This window comes from Notamacropus eugenii, chromosome 3, assembly GCF_028372415.1.
Source record: "Notamacropus eugenii isolate mMacEug1 chromosome 3, mMacEug1.pri_v2, whole genome shotgun sequence".
Lineage (NCBI taxonomy): Eukaryota > Metazoa > Chordata > Mammalia > Diprotodontia > Macropodidae > Notamacropus > Notamacropus eugenii.
Genome location: NC_092874.1, coordinates 453,794,844 through 453,807,134, shown reverse-complemented (window position 1 = coordinate 453,807,134; position 12,291 = coordinate 453,794,844). Strand labels below are relative to the sequence as shown.

The 12,291-nt window shown below is 39.6% G+C and overlaps 1 protein-coding gene across 8 annotated transcripts in view; it reads left to right on the top strand.

Annotated features, from left to right (window-relative positions):
- Positions 1-12,291, top strand: part of MITF (melanocyte inducing transcription factor) — a 258,675-nt gene that overhangs the window by 142,292 nt on the left and 104,092 nt on the right. The window contains exon 2 of one of the 8 annotated variants that reach the window (XM_072598700.1): positions 10,119-10,224. The exons of the other annotated variants lie outside the window; for them this stretch is intronic. The gene's annotated coding sequence lies outside the window, so the exon portion shown is untranslated. The remainder of the gene's footprint in view (positions 1-10,118; positions 10,225-12,291) is intronic. 8 annotated transcript variants of the gene reach the window in all.

Here is a 12,291-nt window from a genome sequence, read left to right as displayed (position 1 = left end):
GTCTTTTTCCTGCCTCTTTTATGAGAGATAATTTGCCTCATTCCATTTCTCCCTTTCTCCTCCCAATATATTTCTCTCACCGATTAATTTCATTTTTTTAAGATATGATCCCATCCTATTCCATTCACTCTGTGTTCTCTGTCTCTGTATGTGCGTGTGCGTGTGCGTGTGTATGTAATCCCACCAACTACCCAGGTACTGAAAAGTTTCAAGAGTTACAAATATTGTCTTTCCATGTAGGAATGTAAACAGTTCAACTTTAGTGAAGTCCCTTATGACTTCTCTTTGCTGTTTACCTTTTCATGCTTCTCTTCATTCTTGTGTTTGAAAGTCAGATTTTCTTTTCAGCTCTGGTCTTTTCATCAAGAATGCTTGAAAGTCCTTGATTTCATTGAAAGACCATTTTTTCCCCTGAAGTATTATACTCAGTTTTGCTGGGTAGGTGATTCTTGGTTTTAGTCCTAGTTCCTTTGACTTCTGGAATATCCTATTCCACACCCTTTGATCCTTTAATGTAGAAGCTGCTAGATCTTGTGTTATCCTGATTGTATTTCCACAATACTTGAATTGTTTCTTTCTAGCTGCTTGCAATATTTTCTCCTTGACCAGGGAACTCTGGAATTTGGCCACAACGTTCCTAGGAGTTTCTCTTTTTGGATCTCTTTCAGGTGGTGTTCTGTGGATTCCTTGAATACTTGTTTTGCCTTCTGGTTCTAGAATGTCAGGGCAGTTTTCCTTGATAATTTCATGAAAGATGATGTCTAGGCTCTTTTTCTGATCATGGCTTTCAGGTAGTCTCATAATTTTTAAATTGTCTCTCCTGGATCTATTTTCCAGGTTAGTTGTTTTCCAATGAGATATTTCACATTATCTTCCATTTTTTCATTCTTTTGGTTTTGTTTTGTGATTTCTTGGTTTCTCATAAAGTCATTAGCCTCCATCTGCTCCATTCTAATTTTGAAAGAACTATTTTCTTCAGTGAGCTTTTGGACCTCCTTTTCCATTTGGCTAATTCTGCTTTTGAAAGCATTCTTCTCCTCATTGGCTTTTTGAACCTCTTTTGCCAATTGAGTTAGCCAATTTTTCAAGGTGTTATTTTCTTCAGCATTTTTTTGGGTCTCCTTTAGCAAGGTGTTGACCTGCTTTTTATGCTTTTCTTGCATCTCTCTCATTTCTCTTCCCAGTTTTTCTTCCACCTCTCTAACTTGATTTTCAAAATCCCCTTTGAGCTCTTCCATGGCCTGAGCCCATGGAGTATTTATTTTGGATGTGTGGGATACATAAGCCTTGACTTCTGTGTCTTTCCCTGATGGTAACCATTATTCTTCCTCATCGGAAAGGAAGGGAGGAGATATATGTTCACCAAGAAAGTAGCCTTCTATGGTCTTATTTTTTTTCCCTTTTCTGGGCATTTTCCCAGCCAGTGACTTGACTTCTGAGTATCCTCTCCACCCCCACCTCCTCCAGATCTGCCCAGCCAGGGCTTGGGGGCTGAGATTCAAATGCTGCTTCCCAACCTCAGGGCTTGCGGTGGGGGTGGGGCTGCTATTCAGTGTGAGATTAAGTTCAGGTGCTGCGGGGGTGGGGCAGGGCTGCCACCTGGGCTCAGTTCCCTCAGGGGGTTTATGTGGAGACCTTCAACAATGGATCCAAGCTCCCACCTGCTTTGGGAGCCCCAGTCCCCTGCTGCCTCCGCTGCTGCCTCTGCTGCTGCCTCCTGAGGGGGTCTGAGTTATGGGGACACCCCACTCCCTTCTCGACCAGCCAAAGAGACCCTCTCACTGACCTTCGGCACCTGTGGGTGGAGGGACCTGCGTGGCTGCTGGAGATTCTGTCCCTGAAGCCTGCTGGGATCTGCTCCTCTCGGTGCCGCAAGGCCAAGGCAGGGCTGGTCTCTGCTCTGGGTCTGGGGCATGGTGGACCTTTTGCATCAGTTTTTCAGGGCTCTCTGGAACAGAAATGTCCTCCACTCCGTTGTTCTTTGGCTTCTTCTGCTCCCGAATTTGTTGGGAGGTCTTCTTTACAGATATTTTATGGGCTGTGGGTTTGGAGCTAGCGTATATGTATCTTTCTACTCCGCCATCTTGGCTCCTCCCTCTCTTGTTATAGGGGTTTTTTTTTGAGTCAAAACCAGTCCTAGATGTGTGTTCGTCCTTCGTTGCTGAAGAAGACCATGCCATCAGAGAAATGATGACATGACTTGCACTTGACTTTGTTTTGAGTGAGGGAGGGCTGTGCAGGTCACCAGCCTCACTTCTCCTCCAGAGCCATCTGAATCCAGTGACCAGATATTCATCAGGATGACTGGAGATGACCCAGCATGAGGCAATTGGAGTTAAGTGACTTGCCCAAGGTCACACAGCTAGTGAGTGTCAAGTGTATGAGGTCACATTTGAACTCAGGTCAATATTTATAGGGGTTTTTTTTTGAGTCAAAAATGATCCTAGATGTACAACTGATGGACCCCTATTAGATCCCTAGAACTTGTTAGTTTTAACTGCTGTTGTGATCTTAGCGCCAGTTTTTCTTTGGTGTATCATGTTTCTTGCCTAGTTGTTGTTTCCCTTGACAGAATGTATTTTTAAGGCAGGAACTGTTTCATTTTAATCTTTGTACCCCTAATACCTAGCAGAGTGCCTGGCACTTTATTAACATTTTTAGAAGTGCTTATTGAGTGATCATTTTTGGTAGGGCTGCCCTGGCACCCTTGATCAGAATAGATGATGTCACTTGTGGCCTTTGTAGTATAATAATTTGAGCAATCCCAATAAACCTACCCCAAACCCCCAAATGAAACAAAACCCCAAACCCTGTTGTTTTTGTTCGTCTCAGAGCTTCCTTCTCTTGGTCTCAGGCCTTCTTCCTTGTTAAAATTCTTATACCCCTGGGAAGAGTACAACTTAGGAGACTTTAGTACCTTATTGGGAATTCATTTATCAAATCTTTCCTCTCCTGGCAAAGAATAAACTTGGATAGGAAGAAAGTAGAGAGAAAAGTTCAAGGTCTGAGGTCTTTGAGAGTGGGAGGTGGAAGTGGGGAGGGTACCATCCCAGAGATTGTGGGGTACTAACCCTGTCAGTTGAGTCCAAGAGGATTTCTTTCCTGGTTGCGGAAGTTGCTCATAAATCCATCTTACCTTTGTTAATGACTTTCCAAGGTCATAAAGTGAGGAATTGATGGCGCCAAATGATTAGAACTCAGAACTTTAACTCTCTCTCTGTCTCTCTGTCTTTTACATGAAATATTTGATTATACTTTTGGAGAGCTAGTCTCTAGGAGCATACTTATATAGTTGATGGACCACTGGGATTGGAGTTAGAAAGACTTGGGTTTATACTCCCCTCTGATACTATTACATCATAAGTGCTTTGAGGACAGGGCTTGTCTTTTGCCTCTTTTTGTCTCCCCAGTGCTTAGCAGGCTGCCTGACACATAGTAGGCACTAACTAAATGTTTATTGATTGAGTGATTCTTAGTAGCTGTGTGATAGGGGGAAATCACTAAGCCTCTGTGTCACAGACAACTCTCTAGGACTTATCTGCTAAGTTATAAATGAGTTAAAGGTTTGCTGAGATCATAGGATCAGAGCTGGAAGAGACCTCAGAAGATAGTAGGTCCAATCTCATTTATTGGGAATGGGATCCCAATGATGGGATATCCATCGGAATCATCTATACTATAATCTCAGGCTAGAGTGGTCTTTTCCTTTAGTTTCTATGGATAGTAACTACACTATGAATAGGGAATGTCCAGGTAACAAAATTCCTTTTACTAATGCACATCAGCACCTCTTCTGTAATGTAAAGTCACAGAGCACTGAGCGGTTGCGCTTTACTCAAGGATCTCATCAGCAGTGTGTCGGGGGGACACAGGATACAGTGTGTCAGGGAAATGAATCGGAGTCTTCCTAGATTTGAGAATGGTGTGCTATCTGTTGTACCATACTGCCTCTTTTCTAATTTTCAAAAGCATACTGAAAACATGGCCAGTGAGTAAATTAATTTTGCTTGACTATGGTTATTTATAACGGGTTTTACTTTTCTTTCCCAATTGGGGATGAAAAGGGGAATGGAATAAGCATTTATTAAATACCTACTATATGCCATGCACTGTGGTAATAAGCACTTTACAAATATCTCACTTGATATTTGGGGCATGTAGAAGGAGAATGATGTGGATCTGAAATGAAATAAAATCTGATTTAAAAAATTGCTGAAAAACACAGCAAAGAACTAAAAAAAATGATCTTTGCAAACAGAAACTTGCTGGAAAGATATTGGTCATATATTTTACATGTTATCTTTTTGCTGTTATGAACAATGCCCTCTCAGATTGTGGATATATTTGGCATTCCAGGATCAAAGGCTTCTGGTTTGGTCTGGCACCTAAATGGACTGGAAACTTCCAAATATATGGCTCATCTTGTGAAAGAATGATTGTTGAGTGGACACCAAGAGCATGGGTCTTCCACTTTTGATCAAAATGTAGTTAAGAAATGAAGCCGTTAGATTCTAAATGAAATCAGTGAGTTGGAAGTATAGTCTTTATCTTTTTTTATTATTGTTCTAAGGAGCAGGGAAATACTGCTGAGTCATTTCAGAAACTTCACCACTATCTACTTTGCTGGAACTTCCCTGAATTCTCACAGATTGTCTTTAAAATAGCCATAGAACTTCAGAGTTGGGAGGGACCTGAAGGCTTGTCTAATCCAATGGGATTCTTATGACACAGATGGCAAGAAGCAGAACAGCCTCAGTCAGCCAATCAGTAAGCATTTAGGAATGTGCCAGGCACTGTTGAGACAAAGAAAAGGCAAAACCAGCCCTTTACCCTCAAGTATTTACATTCTAGCAGGAGAGGTCACAGATATGTAACTAGATATATGAAGAGTAGAGCTTTCCCTCCTTGTTGCTGCCTCATGGCTTCTCTGACTTTCTTTAAGACTTTGCTCAAACCTCATCTTCCACAGGATGCCTTACCTAATTTCTTCCATGTTATGCCTTCCCTCTGAGAAGTGGATAGAGCACTGAACCTGGAGTCAAGAAGACTCATCCTCTGAATTTAAATCTGGTCTCAGTCACTTACTAGATGTGTGACGCTGAGCAAGTCACTTAACCTTGCTTGCCTCAGTTTCCTCATCTGTACAAAGAGTTGGAGAAGGAAAAGGCAAACTGCTCCAGTATCTCTGCCAAGAAAACCCCAAATGGGATCACTAAGATTTGGACACTACTGAAAATAATTGAACAGTAATAGCTATGTATGTGTTTGTGTGTCTCTGTGTGTATGTATATATGTATGTATATACACACATATCATGTAATATATTAAATATAACACAGTGTTTATGTACATACACACATACACACAGATATATAAAATTTTTTTCCATATTGACTTCCCCATTTGAATGTGAACTCCTTGAAGGCAGGGACTGTGTGTGCCTTACCTTACTTTATGCCTTCAGTGTTTGGCTCAGTACCTAACACACGGTAAGCATTTAATATAATGCTTGTTGACTGACTGACTGATTAATACATAGATGAGACAGAAGAATCAGAAACTAGATCTGCTTGAGTCCAAATCCAGAATTCTTTGAACTGTATGATGTAGTTGACATATTTCCAGATTTGGAGTCAGAAAATCCATTTGCCCAGTTTGAATCCCAACACAGGCCCTTCCTAGTCATGCTGGGCAACCCCTCAGAATTGCAAGTTTCTTATCTCTAAAATGGGGATGATAGTAACAATTGCCTCCCAACATTGTGAGGATCAAATGAGATAGTACAGTGTGCTTCCCAAACTCTAAAAGCCCTATATAAATGTGAAGAGTAATTGTTTTGCTGTTATCTTCACCATCATCATCATCATCATCACTGTCATTTCCACTAGACCCAGTTCATTTATTCAACAAGCATTTATTAAGCACCTACTATGTATGGAACATTGGAGATACTAAGATACAAAATAAAAGACTCTTCCCTCAAAGAGCTTATATTCTTTCATGGGGTGGAGTGAAAAGCAGCACTGCACACAGGAAATTAAGTATATGATATATACATAGATGACCAAAGCAAAGTCTTGGGATAGGGTATTAACTTTAGCCTGGAAAGATCAGGATAGGTTTTCTGTAAGAGGTGGTTTCTGCATCTTGAAGGAAGCTAAACTAGGGATTCCACGCATTGGAGGTAAGTAGGGAATTCATTCAGAATGTGGCAGACGGTTGGTGCAAAGGTACAAAAAAGGGGATGGACCATTGTCTATGAGAAGCAGCAGCCATGCTTGTTTGTTTGGTATGAAGGGCAATAATGTACAGGGAACCTGGAAATAGAGATGGGAGCTTCTTGAGTGGAAAGTAGAAGGTCACTATTACTTTCAGTGATGAATTCATTGCTATTCAACGAGGAGTTTTCTGAAGTTTGTTACTTCAAACACAAGGAAAGATTTAGAATCCTTGAGTTAGATGTTCACCATCCAACTCAAGGGCTCAATTCTTTCCAAGTGTTCATGGAACAGACTTCTAATGAAGGTCATGAAGCATTTTCTTTTGAGTAGCTTTTCTGCATCATATAGATCTGACAAGTCTTCCTGGATTAGTTTAGTCAGAGTAGGAAGTGCTAGGCAACTTGAAATGGTAAGTGTCTAGACTGTAATTAAAAAAAAATCCATTCATCATTTATGTCCTTTATGACTCATGTACTTGTAACTATTTTAAAAAGCTTTAAGATTTTTTTTATTAAACATAAAATAAATTGAGCACACTCTCTGTGGATTTTCTCTATTGGTTCTGACTATGTAGCTATCCTAACTTGACTGTTTTTCCATTTGCATGACATTTGCTTTAAGCAGATATCTAGGCAGTTACTTTCGTTCCTTAGTTTAGCCCCAGCCCAGCATGGCAAGATTGAAGTACCTCTTTCATGCCATATGGTCTCCAGTTTATTGGCTACATTGCAAGAGGCTTTGGGGTCATGTCTGCTTTTATATGTCATCAGAATGATCAGATTTGACATGGACTAGTGGTGTAGTGGATAGATCAGGAATGAAAAGACTTAGATTCTCATACGTACTCTGGAACTAGCCAGTCATGTGACTAAGTGACTACTTCTTTGGTCCTCAGTTGCTTCAACTGTAGAGTGAGAGAATGGGACTAGATCTAACAGTTCCAAAACTTTTTTGAGATTAAGGATGTCCTTCTAATGTTAAAAAAGTACATCCGTACATTATAGTCACTGTGCTATTAGTATTTCTTGACTGAGAAATACATAACAAAAACTTCTCTAAATCCAATGATACTTTCAAGTGAAATGGTGTTTTATTGTGTTCTAAAAGAAAATACAGGATTTGAGTTCCGATAGGTTCCCTCTGGGACCTATAGAGTTGGGTTTGACATTAATGGTATCCATGAACATTTGGAAAACAGTAACAAGTGCCTATCAGAAACATTATTCTGTCTATAGAAGGCCTTAGGATCATAGATTTAGAACTAGAAGCGATCAGTTTTTCCTTTTGCAAATGAGAAAACAGGTGTAGCAAGGCTGAGATTTACCCAGCACAGAGAGCATAAGGACCCCAGAAAACTAGAAAACAATCCAGCAGAAAACAATCCAGCAGAAAACAGGTGTAAACATACACCTCACCCATCTATCACAATAAGCTTTAAATGAATACATTCCTAGAATTCTCAATCTCCTCCTCATTTCTGCTGTCTGACTTTCCTGGATTCTTTCAAGTGTCAACTTAAATCCCACCTTCTTCAAGCTGACTTTCCAAGTCCTCCTCACTGTTAGTGCCTATTCCCTGAGATTATCTTCTGTTTATCCTGTCTTTATCTCATTTGCACGTAGTAGTGTGCACGTTGTCTTTCCCCATCAGATTGTGAGCTCCTTGAGGGGAGGGAACGTTTATGCCTTTCTTTGTATCCTCATCCCAGTCACATAGTAGGCCTTTTTCTCTTGACATGATTTAGAAATTAAAGGTCACAGAATAAATAAATTAGAGGAGAAAGGGAAAAATTTCCTTTCTGATCCATGGAAGAGTTCATGATCAAACATGGGCAAGTTTTTCTGATTAGAATCTCATTTCTATGTTATATATGGAATGGATTCAAATTTATAAGAATAAGAACCACATTCCAAATGATAAACAGTTTTTAGGAAGAAATCTAATCTGTCAATAGCTATGTGGAAAAAAATGCTTTACATCATTAATAATTAAAGAAATGAAAATTAAAGCAACTTTGAGGTTTCCTCTTACACCCATCAGATTATAGACAAAGCAGACAAAAGAAAATCACAAATGTTGGAGAAGCTTCAAGAAAACAGGCACATTGAAGCACTGTTGATGGAGCTGCCAATTGGTTTAGCCCTTCTCAAAAGCCTCAAAGTTATTAAAACGTGCATACATTTGACTCAGTGATACCAACACTAGACTTATATCTCAAAGAGATCAAAGACAGAGGAGAGGGCCCATATGTACAAAAATATTTATAACAATTCTTTTGGTAGTGGCAGAGAACTTCAAACCAAGGAAGGAGACATCATTTTGGGGAAAGGCTGAATAAATTATGGTATATGAATATAATAGAATACTATTCTGATATAAGAAATATTGAAAGAGATGGTTAAAAAAAACTGGAAAGATTTAGATGAACTGATGCAGAATGAAGTGAGCAGAACCAGGAAAACAGTTTGTACAATATCAACATTGTAAGGAAGGACACCTTTTTGAAACACTGATACATAGAAGGATTCTGATCAACACAGTGATCAACTGTGATTACAAAGGATTGATGATGAAGCATGCCACCCACCTTTGACAGAGATGTGATGGTGTAATGCGAGAAATGTGTTTTTGGACATGGCCAACATGGGAGTTTGTTTTGCTTGACTGCATAAAATTTTTATAAGGATTTTTCATATCTTTATTTTTCTTCACCCTTTGGAGGGAAGAAGAAAATAAAGTGCTTGCTAATTGAAAAAAAGGTAAAATTTTAAAATGCTACATGGAAAAGGAAGGACTATAGAATATTTTTTGGCTCCCTGTGACAAATTTATTAAAGACAAAGATGAGAATTATATAGGATGTGCAGAAAGACCTGGATTCAAAGCCTTTCTCTAATAGTATCTATGTGACCATGGTGACAGCCTCTCTAAGCCTCACTCAATTTCCTCATTTGTAAAAATGGATAATGATTATTGCATTCCCTCCCTCACAAGGTTTAAGACTCAAATGTGCTAATATGGGCAAAATACTATGGGCACGCTTTAAAATACCATGTATTTAACCTATCTGGGCTTGCATTTTTCACATGGTTTTTAGGGAAAATCCAGTGAGAAAATATGGATATAAACAGCTGGGAAAAGATATGTTCCCCTATTTGCTTTGTGGCCTTTTTGGCCATTTTAGACATTCAGACCTTAGAAGACATATAGACCAATCTTATTTTACAGTTGTAGAAACTGAGACCCGTGGAGGGGCAATGATTTGCCCAGTCTTAAAGCTAGCTAGTGATGGAATCAGGAGCATAAGGTAGCTTTGTATCAGTGTCAGCTAGGAACATTTACAAAGTATTTTTATGTTCATTATTTCACTTGGTCCTCACAGAAACCTTGGGAGACCCTACAACAGTCATTCATTTTATAAAGGCTTAGGGGGATGGTGACTTGGTGACTTGATGGCCAAACGCCAAAGGTCCTATTTGATCCTCAGCTACTCCCAACTCTGAGTCCAATGTTGTTTCCATCCCTCCACTGGTCCTCTTACTGAGATATTGTGACCCTCTGATGTCACTTCCACTGTTGATGTCTGACATACTGTATTGGACGATTGAATTGAACTCTAATTAGATTGTCTCCCATCTGTCTGACCTGGAGTCTAGAACTGCTTCTGAGCACCTTTGTTGGGAAGGAAGGGATAATCTGATGTTATAAATCATGAGAAAAATCACTTAACCTCAGTTTCTTCATCTGTAAAATGGGGACAGCTACTCTTATAGAACCTTCCTTACAAAGTAGAGTGCTTGCTATGTAAAGGTAAGTTTTTACAAAAGCAGATATTCTTAGGATTCATTGCTGAAAGAGACCCTGGAGATCAACGAATCCAAACCCCCTTGTTTTGCAGATGGAAAAACCGAGCCTCAGGGAGGATAAATGACCTGTCCACCATGATACAAGCAGGATTCAAATCCTAGTCCTCTGACTCCAACCCCCCTGTCCTATGGTACCAGGTATTGTGTTTCTGTAAGAAAGCAAACTAGAGGACTAAATCAGCACATTCTTTGGGATATGATTTGACTCTTCCTGTGACCAGCTGACTTCTGTAGTCCTCAAGGGACACAGTGGGGTAGAGTAGAAGGATGACTACATCTGGGGTCAGAGGATCTGGGTTTGAATCTTACTTAGCTCTGCCACTTATTATCTGTATGACCTTGGCCAAGACATAGCCTTTCTGGCCATTGGTTGCCTCATCTGGGAATGAGGGAGGTGAGTTAGGTGACCTATAAGGTGCTTTCACCTCTAAATCTATAATAGGATCAAATGAGTTAACATTTAACAGTAGCACTTAACACTACCTGGCACATAGCAGGCACTTAATAAATACTTGTTTCTTTTAATCATCTGATAATTGCAGTAGCTCTGGCACCCCAGGTCTTCTTGGGTTCAAATCCTGATTCTTGTGAATAAATCACAACCTCATAGACTTAATTTCCTACTCTATAAAATGAGGGGGCGTAAGTCTAGATGATCTTCCTAGCTGGAAATCTGTGACCCCCTGATGCCAATTCAGTGTGGTATGGCTAAGTATAGGAAATTAGGGAGTAGGTGAAGAAATATAATTACCTGAAAAAGTCTAGGTGTGAACTTGGCTAGTGATGATTTTCCTGTCAGACTCAGAGTTATGAGAGGAGATGTGTTTCTTTCTGGCCTGCAGTGCTTGTGGCCAAGTTCTGACTTCGTGTTCTGGGGGTGCCAGTGGGGGTGGGGGTGGGGATGGGTAGAGCTTCGAACTTTCTTTAAAAAGTATACATTTGTGTCTCTACCCCAATTCGAATCTAGTAACAAAGAGGTAAAGCAGTTATCCAGATAGATTCATGGACATGCTGGTATGTCAGGCCAGGCTGCTTTAAATGTGCTGTCAGTTTTACAGATGGATTAGAGTAAATCGGTTTCCTGGAATTGGAATTCTTTGGTGGGGAGATGAAGCTTGAGCTTTATGTGCCCCGTTAAGGGGTCATTTAGTTCCTTAATTGTGCCAATTTGTAGAACCTCTTCTTCTTGCCTCATTGACTGGGTTCCCAAAGTTATGTTGCCTTTTCCTTAAAATCTAGGCAAAGTCCTTTTTGTTTTGGCATTCTCACAGCCCCCAAGGCCCCCCCCCCTCCAATTTCAATTCTCTAATCTTATGCTCTTTCATCCTACTTGACATCTTGAAGCAGCTACACATTTCCATTTTTAATTGTTTATAGAATGATCATCTCAGATTCAATTATTCCCAGGAGGAAAGGATGTTGAAAAGACTGAGAGCCAAGCTGTGAATCCAGGAGTCATCTTTCACAGCATAGTTTTCATCTTGGAGGGATGGGTGTTCAGTGAAGTAACTGCAATGAACCCTTTACACTTTTTTTTGAGATTTATTAAAATAATAGCAGTTAGCTAAGCTTTGCTCTGTGTCTTCTGAAGGGGTTTTAATTAATTTACAATCTCTCTTTCTCTCTTTCTCTCTCTCTCTCTCTCTCTGTATATTTCAGTTATGACATTTAAAAAAAAGCCCTCTTAAAATGCCCTGTCACTCGAACTTTTCTGAAGTCAGGAAGCACTGATTTTGATGTGAGATGCTTTAAGAATACTTTACTGTTAATTGAAAGGATTTTCCCCCCAAGTATCACAGTCAATGACTTGCCTGGAGAAGCTAATTAGTGCGATTATTCCCCAGTCCCGTTAGTTACAGCACAGAGGGTTTCTCTTGTTTTATCAAAAGGATCAGTCTCCCTGGGAATGTTTCAACCTGACAGGCTTTGAATAGTCAGATGATTTTTTTCTTCTCTTTATTTATTTTTAAGGAAAATTTTGTGCTTAAGAAAATCTTGTTTGATTGTTCTCAAAAAATAAAAACAAAAGAGAAAACTATCCTCCTATGTAAAGAGACTTTCATTCAAGTCACATATTGAAGAGATAATTTTCTTTGATCAATGCCAAGATGTCTGTTGTTACCTAAATAAGTGATGTTAAAAGGTTGCTTATTTAATGTAACTTACTGTATTCTAAGCAAAAAAAATAACATTTTTAATAAAAAA